The sequence below is a fragment of the Globicephala melas genome, chromosome 3, assembly GCF_963455315.2.
Source record: "Globicephala melas chromosome 3, mGloMel1.2, whole genome shotgun sequence".
In the NCBI taxonomy this organism is placed as follows: domain Eukaryota; kingdom Metazoa; phylum Chordata; class Mammalia; order Artiodactyla; family Delphinidae; genus Globicephala; species Globicephala melas.
The window spans coordinates 28,966,133-28,973,781 of NC_083316.1; the positions used below are offsets into that span (position 1 = coordinate 28,966,133).

The window sequence follows — 7,649 nt, forward strand, 5'->3', positions numbered from 1 at the left end:
ATTATTATTATAACTGTCATGGTGGTCTGTGATCAATGATCTTTGATGTTAATATTGTACTTGTTTTGGGGTGTCCATGAACTGCACCCATACAAGCTGGCAAACTTAATAAGCATTGTGTGTATTCTGACTGTTTCACTGACCAGCTGTTTCCCCATCTCTCTCTCTCTCTCCTCAGGCCTCTCTAGCCCCTGAGACACAGCAATATTGAAATTAGGCCAATTAATAATCCATAATGGCCTCTAAGTGTTCAAGTAAAAGGAAGAGTTGCATATCTGTCACTTTAAATCAAAAGCTAGAAATGATTAAGCATACTGAGAAAAGCATGTTGAAAGCTGAGGTAGGCCCAAAGCTAGGTTTCTTGCCCCAAGTAATTAGCAAAATTGCGAATTCAAAGGAAAAGTTATTGAGGAACATTAAAAGCACTACTCCGATGAACACATAACTGATAAGAAAGTGAAGCAGTCCTATTGATGATATGGAGAAAGTTTGAGTGGTCTGGAGAGAAGATCAAATGAGCCACAATATCCCATAAACAAGCCTACTCCAGAGCAAAGCCCTAACTCTTTTCAATTCTGTGAAGGCTGAGAGAGATGAGGAGGCTACAGAAGAAAAGTTTGAAGCTAGCAGAGGTTGGTTCATGAGGTTGAAGGAAAGAAGCCATCTCTATAACATAAAAGTGCAAGGTGAATCTGCAAGTGCTGAAGTAGAAGCTGCAACAAGTTGTCCAGAAGATCCAGCTAAGATTATTAACAAAGGTGGCTACGCTAAACAACAGATTTTCAATGTAGGCAAAACAGGCTTATACCCGAAGAAGATGCCATCTGGAACTTTCACAGCTAGAGAGGAGGAAACCAACTTCAATGGACAGGTTGACTCTCTTGTTAGGGGCTAATGCAGCTGGTCACTTTAAGTTGAAGCCAATGCTTACTTACCATTCTGAAAATCTTAAGGCCCTTAAGAATTATGCTAAATCTACTATGCCTGTGTTCTATAAATGGAACAACAAAGCCTGGATGACAGTACAATTGTTCAACATAGTTCACTGAATATTTTAAGCCCACCATTGAGACCTACTGCTCAGAAAAAAAGATTCCTTTCAAAATATTACTGCTCATTGACAATGCACCTGGTCATATAAGAGCTCTGATGGAGATGTACAACAAGATTCATGTTGTTTTCATGCCTGTTAACACAATATTCATTCTGCAGCCCACGGATCAAGGAGTCCTTTCTACTTTCAAGTCTTATTATTCAAGAAATACATTTCATAAGGCTATAGCTGCCATAGATAGTGATTTATCTGATGGATCTGGGCAAAGTCAATTGAAAACCTTCTGGAAAGGATTCACCATTCTAGATGCCATTAAGAACATTCATGATTCATGGGAAGAGGTCAAAATATCAACATTAACAGGAGTTTGGAATAATTTGATTCCAACCCTCACAGATGACTTTGAGTGGTTAAAGACTTCAGTGGAGGAAATAAGTACAGATGTGGTGGAAATAGCAAGACAACTAGAATTTGAAGTTCTGAAGATGGGACTGAATTGCTGCAATCTCATGATAAAGCTTTAATGGCTGAGGAGTTACTTGTTACAGATGAGTGAAGAAAGTGGTTTCATGAGATGGAATCTACCCCTGGTGAAGATGCTGTGAAGATTGTTGAAATGGCAACAAGGATTTAGAATACTATGTAAGCTTAGTTGATAAAGCAGCAACAAGGTTTAAGAAGACTGACTCCAATTTTGACAGAAGTTCTGCTGTGGATAAAATGCTGTCAAACAGCATCGCATGCTCCAGAAAAATCATTCATGGAAGAATCAATTGTTGCAGTAAACTTCATTGTTGTCTTATGTTAAGAAATTGTCATGGCCACCTCAATCTTCAGCAGCCAACAGACTGATCAGTCAGCAGCCATCAACAACAAGGCAAGACCCTCCACCCGCAAAAAGATTACAACTCGTAGAAGGTTGATGATTGTTAGCATTTTTTAGCAATAAAGCATTTTTCAATTAAGGTATATACGTTGGTTTTTCAGACATCACATCATTCCACACTTAATAGACTACAGTATGGTGTAAACACAACTTTATATGTATTGGAAAACCAAAAATTTTGTGTGACTCACTTTATTGCAATATTTGCTTTATTGAGGTGGTCTTGATCAAAACCTGCATATCTCTGAGGTTTGCAGGTATTGGGCCAGCCAAAGAACCTAGAAGGAAAGAATAAAAACATTTTCCACCCCTAGAAAATATTGAGATAATAACAGTAATGCTGTTAATTATAACAATGGTGACATTTACTGAGCACATGACAAGCACTGTGTGAAATGTTACACACATATCTCATATTCTTCTCTCAAAAAGCTATGATAAACAATTATAGGAAAAAATCTGTAAAAAATGCAAACACATGGAAGCTAAACAATACACTACTAAATAACCAAGAGATCACTGAAGAAATAAAAGAGGAAATCAAAAAATACCTAGAAAAAAATGACGATGAAAACACGACAACCCAAAACCAATGGGATGCAGCAAAAGCAGTTCTAAGAGGGAAGTTTATAGCAATACAGCCCTACATCAAGAAACAAGAAACATCTCAAATAAACAACCTAACTTTACACCTAAAGCAATTAGAGAAAGAAGAACAAAAAAAAATCCCTAAGTTAGCAGAAGGAAAGAAATCATAAAATCAGACTAGCAATAAATGAAAAAGAAATGATGGAAACAATAGCAAAGATCAATAAAACTAAAAGCTGGTTATTTGAGAAGATAAACAAAATTGATAAACTACTAGCCAGACTCATAAAGAAAAAAAGGGAGAAGACTCAAATCAATAGAACTAGAAATGAAAAAGGAGAAGTAACAACTGACATTGCAGAAATACAAAGGATCATGAGAGATTACTACAAGCAAGTATTTGCCAATAAAATGGACAACCTGGAAGAAATGGACAAATTCTTAGAAAAGCACAACTTCTGAGACTGAATCAGGAAGAAATAGAAAATATAAGCTGACTAATCACAAGCACTGAAATAGAGATTGTGATTAAAAATCTTCCAACAAACAAAAGCCCAGGACCACATGGCTTCACAGGTGAATTCTATCAAATATTTAGAGAAGAGCTAACACCTATCCTTCTCAAATTCCTCCAAAATAGAGGGAGGAACACTCCCAAACTCATTCTACAAGGCCACTGTCACCCTGATACCAAAACCAGACAAGGATGTCACAAGGAAAGAAAACTACAGGCCAATATCACTGATGAACAAAGATGCAAAAATCCTCAACAAAATACTAGCAAACAGAATCCAACAGCACATTAAAAGGATCATACACCATGAACAAGTGGAGTTTATCCCAGGAATGCAAGGATTCTTCAATATACGCAAATCAATCAATGTGATACACCATATTAACAGATTGAAGGAGAAAAACCATATGATCATCTCAATAGATGCAGAAAAAGCTTTTGACAAAATTCAACACCGATTTACGATTAAAAGCCCTCCAGAAAGTAGTATAGAGGCAAGTTACCTCAACATAATAAAGGCCATATATGACAAACCCACAGCTAGCATTGTTCTCAATTGTGAAAAACTGAAGCCATTTCCTCTAAGATCAGGAAAAAGACAAGGTTGTCCATTCTCACCACTATTATTCAACATAGTTTTGGAAGTTTTAGCTGCAGCAATCAGAGAAAATGAAGAAATAAAAGGAATCCAAATCAGAAAAGAAGTAAAGTTGTCACTGTTTGCAGATGACACAATACTATACATAGAGAACCCTAAAGACGCTACCAGAAAACTCCTAGAGCTAATCAATGAATTTGGTAAAGTAGCAGGATACAAAATTAATGCACAGAAATATCTTGCATTCATATACACTAATGATGAAAAATCTGAAAGAAAAATTAAGGAAACACTCCCATTTACCATTGTGACAAAAAGAATAGAGTGCCTAGGAATAAACCTACCTAAGGATGCAAAAGACCTGTATGCAGAAAAGTATAAGACACTGATGAAAAAATTAAAGATGATACAAACAGATGGAGAGATATACCATGTTCTTGGATTGGAAGAATCAACACTGTGAAAATGACTATACTACCCAGAGCAAGCTACAGATTCAATGCAATCCCTATCAAACTACCAATGACATTTTTCACAGAACTAGAACAAAAAATTTCACAATTTGTATGGAAACACAAAAAACCCCGAATAGCCAAAGCAAACTTGAGAAAGGAAAATAGAGCTGGGGGAATGAGGATCCCTGACTTCAGACTATACTACAAAGCTACAGTAATCAAGACAGTAAGGTATGGCACAAAAGCAGGAATATAGATCAATGGAACAGGATAGAAAGCCCAGAGATAAACCCACATATGGTCACCTTATCTTTGATAAAGGAGGCAAGAATATACAATGGAGAAAAGACAGCCTCTTCAATAAGTGGTGCTGGGAAAACTGGACCCAATGTAAAAGAATGAAATTAGAATACTCCCTAACACCATACACAAAAATAAATTCAAAATGGATTAAAGACCGAAATGTAAGCCCATACACTATAAAATTCTTAGAGGAAAACATAGGTAGAACTCTCTATGACATAAATCACAGCAAAATCTTTTTTGACCCAACTCCTAGGGAAATGGAAATAAAAACAAAAATAAACAAATGTGACCTAATTAAAGTTAAAAGCTTTTGCACAGCAAAGGAAACCATAAAGAAGATGAAAAGACAACCGCAGAATGGGAGAAAATATACGCAAATGAATCAACAGACAAAGGATTAATCTCCAGAATTTACAAGCAGCTCATGCAGCTGAATATCAAAAAAACAAACAACCCAGTCCAAAAATGGGCAGAAGACCTAAAGAGACATTTCTCCAAAGAGGATATACAGATTGCCAACAAACACATGAAAGGATGCTCAAAATATGTAGCATTTAATTTGGAACCACTACTTCATCGGATGCCAAAGAAGTCTGAGTTGGAGACACAGACAACATAAAATATAATGTTTAGAGATTATCGTTTGTATTACAGATATCAAGGAACCAAAATGAATTTATACAATTGAATTGCTTTTGCATTTTATTATATTGCTTCTTGCATTTCTTTTTATTTTTGATTTATGGGTAGTCATATTCAAAAACAAGTGAGTTAGCATCTAAACTTAAGATAACCCTAAATGGAAAGTTTTTTTTTAACATGTTCAACACCCCTGTCACCTATACTTTGAGTTCATTCTGCAACTCTAGATCTGAGTCACTGATATGAAGATGGTACCTTAATTGAGTAAATCTTTTTTTCCCCCTTTTTTCAAAAGTGATGAAATTCCCAGTAATTAGTAATTATAGCACATTGCTATAAATTATGTTTCTGGGAGTCCCTTTGCCTTCTACCTAGTTCAAGGCCCTACAGGGCAATGCCTTTATTTTTAACCTTCCCCTGTGAGATACAGTCCCATTATTCCCTGGGCCACTCCTGGGAAATGCAGCAGCATTGTTCATGAGAAGATCAACACTCCTCCCAAAACAGCAGAGTTACAGTGAGCACTTATTAGTTGTTCCCGCACAGTATAAATCCAGAATATCTGTCCAGGTGGGAAAAGAGGTTCAGAAGTAAGCCTCTCTCCCTTAATAGGAGATGTCTGATCCTCTCAGTCATAATGAGGATGTGTCTAAATTCCTGCCAAAATCGCCCTGTTCTCTTGTTAGATTTCTAAATAAAGAGTTGATGCCATGAGTCTAAAAATTCCATCTATGGAACAATTTCATGGGTCCCACACATTCATGTGTGAGTCATTTCCTGCTAAAAGTTTTATTTCCTGTGCTTTTCATCATAATTAAACCTGTGTTTATGTTTGAGATGCTACAAATTCCCAACTGTCAATATTGATTATAAAAATGAAGCAGCATGATTAGCAAATGACATTACTATTTTCTGAAACAAAACTTCACATATAGGAGCATAATTTCAGCTCATCGTCCACTTAGGAGGTATATACAGTTACAGAGGGCTCAGAATATATTTCTACAAAATGCACAGAAGAGTAGCTTTACATCATATAAGTGAGCTGACTTGCTCTTGGGTACCTATTATTCCATAATAGTTGAATAAACTTTAATCTGATCATCTGAGGTGATTCAGTCTCTTATAGTTTAAAGCCTTTTTTTCAAGTAAATATTTAGTTAAAATCCTTATGAAGTTCATTCAAAGTTCAGACCCCTTATGAAGACTATTGTTGCCTGTCTCAAGAAGTGACCACCCTGCCTATTTCATGAGATGGCATCTGGGTATAGAGAGAAACGTCTATTGTCTGCTCCAGAGAAGGTGTCTCTTTTCTGCTGTCTCTAGCTGGCCCTTGGGTGCTGGACTCTGTCCCTGCTAGAGATGCTGCTCAAGTCTCTTTGGCTAATGCTCTGCTCTCAGCACAGACAAGAACTGTGATCGCAATTGCTTCTGGGAAACACAGCCATCTCCCCCTACTGCCTGGGCTTCCCTCCTTCCTCCCTTGAACCTCAGAGACTTGGCTGCACTAGACCTTGGCCTCTCCACTCCATAGCCTTACTAGATTCCCTCCCTTGTGCCATTCCAACCACCCTGCCTTAATTCTGAGTCATTTTCTACATCCTCTCTTTCCTCCTTCTTACTGCCCCACAGAGGTCCCACAAAGAACTTTTTGGATCTGCTCCACACCTCACAGGAACTAAGGGGAAGGAGGCTGGGGCTGCCTCAAGTCCTCCCATGCCTCAACACGACACATCACTATGACTTCACTGCAGCTGTGCCCCATCGGCACTGGGCTTTTACTGACAACCTGGCACTCACCGGGGACTGGATAATAGGAGTGTTGGTGGACCATCAGGGTGAAAGCTGGATTAGATTAGACTCAAGAAACCTCGGAAGAAGCGGACACAGTGAGTTTAGGAAGGAGCCTCCTTCCCCTTGCTTCCTGACTCCAGAAGAAAGGCCTTCTCTAGGATCACATTCCTGGCCTCTCTCTGCCTCTTCACTCCTCCCCAGGAAACGAGGAGCTGACCTGATGCTGAATTGCAAAGAGAGAACAGAGATGAGGTGTCATATTCCCTCCACCCTCACTCTGGATCTTCCGACCTGCAGAGCACACTCATTCTGCTCTGCTCTCTTGAGACAAAGGGGGCTGCCCTTGCAGGCGAGGCTTATGCCTGTCCCAGCTAATGACTGGGCTGTCAGCCTGTCTAATTAGGTAGAGAAATATTAACCAACCTATGGACTAGAAGACCTAAGCTATGATTTCCCATATTCTTTTTGTCATCAATATCAATTTCTCTAGATCCTCTGTTTCTCTCTCAATTTGGATCTCACCCGGAGCAGGAAACAAGGCCTTATTTACTAGTTGTTTCAAACGCCTGTAGAGACAGCATTCTCAATAACTTTTGCTATAAAGGCAGCAAATCAATATGGCAGTGGAATGAAGGGTAATGTAGGGTAAAGACAGGTGTTTTTTTGTTTGTTTGTTTTTTTAAATGGGAGCTAAGACAATGTATTTGTATGTAATAGGATGATCCAATAGTAAGGAACAAATAATAGAAGATGCAGGGGAGAGGATAATTGCAGGAACCAAGTCCTTCACTAGATGAAAGGAATGCATGGAA

At 38.2% G+C, this 7,649-nt stretch overlaps 1 pseudogene; it reads left to right on the forward strand.

The window, feature by feature from the left end:
* The first annotated feature begins 235 nt into the window (after window positions 1-235).
* LOC138842601 (tigger transposable element-derived protein 1-like) lies at window positions 236-1,977 on the forward strand (annotated as a pseudogene).
* The last annotated feature ends 5,672 nt before the right edge of the window (window positions 1,978-7,649 follow it).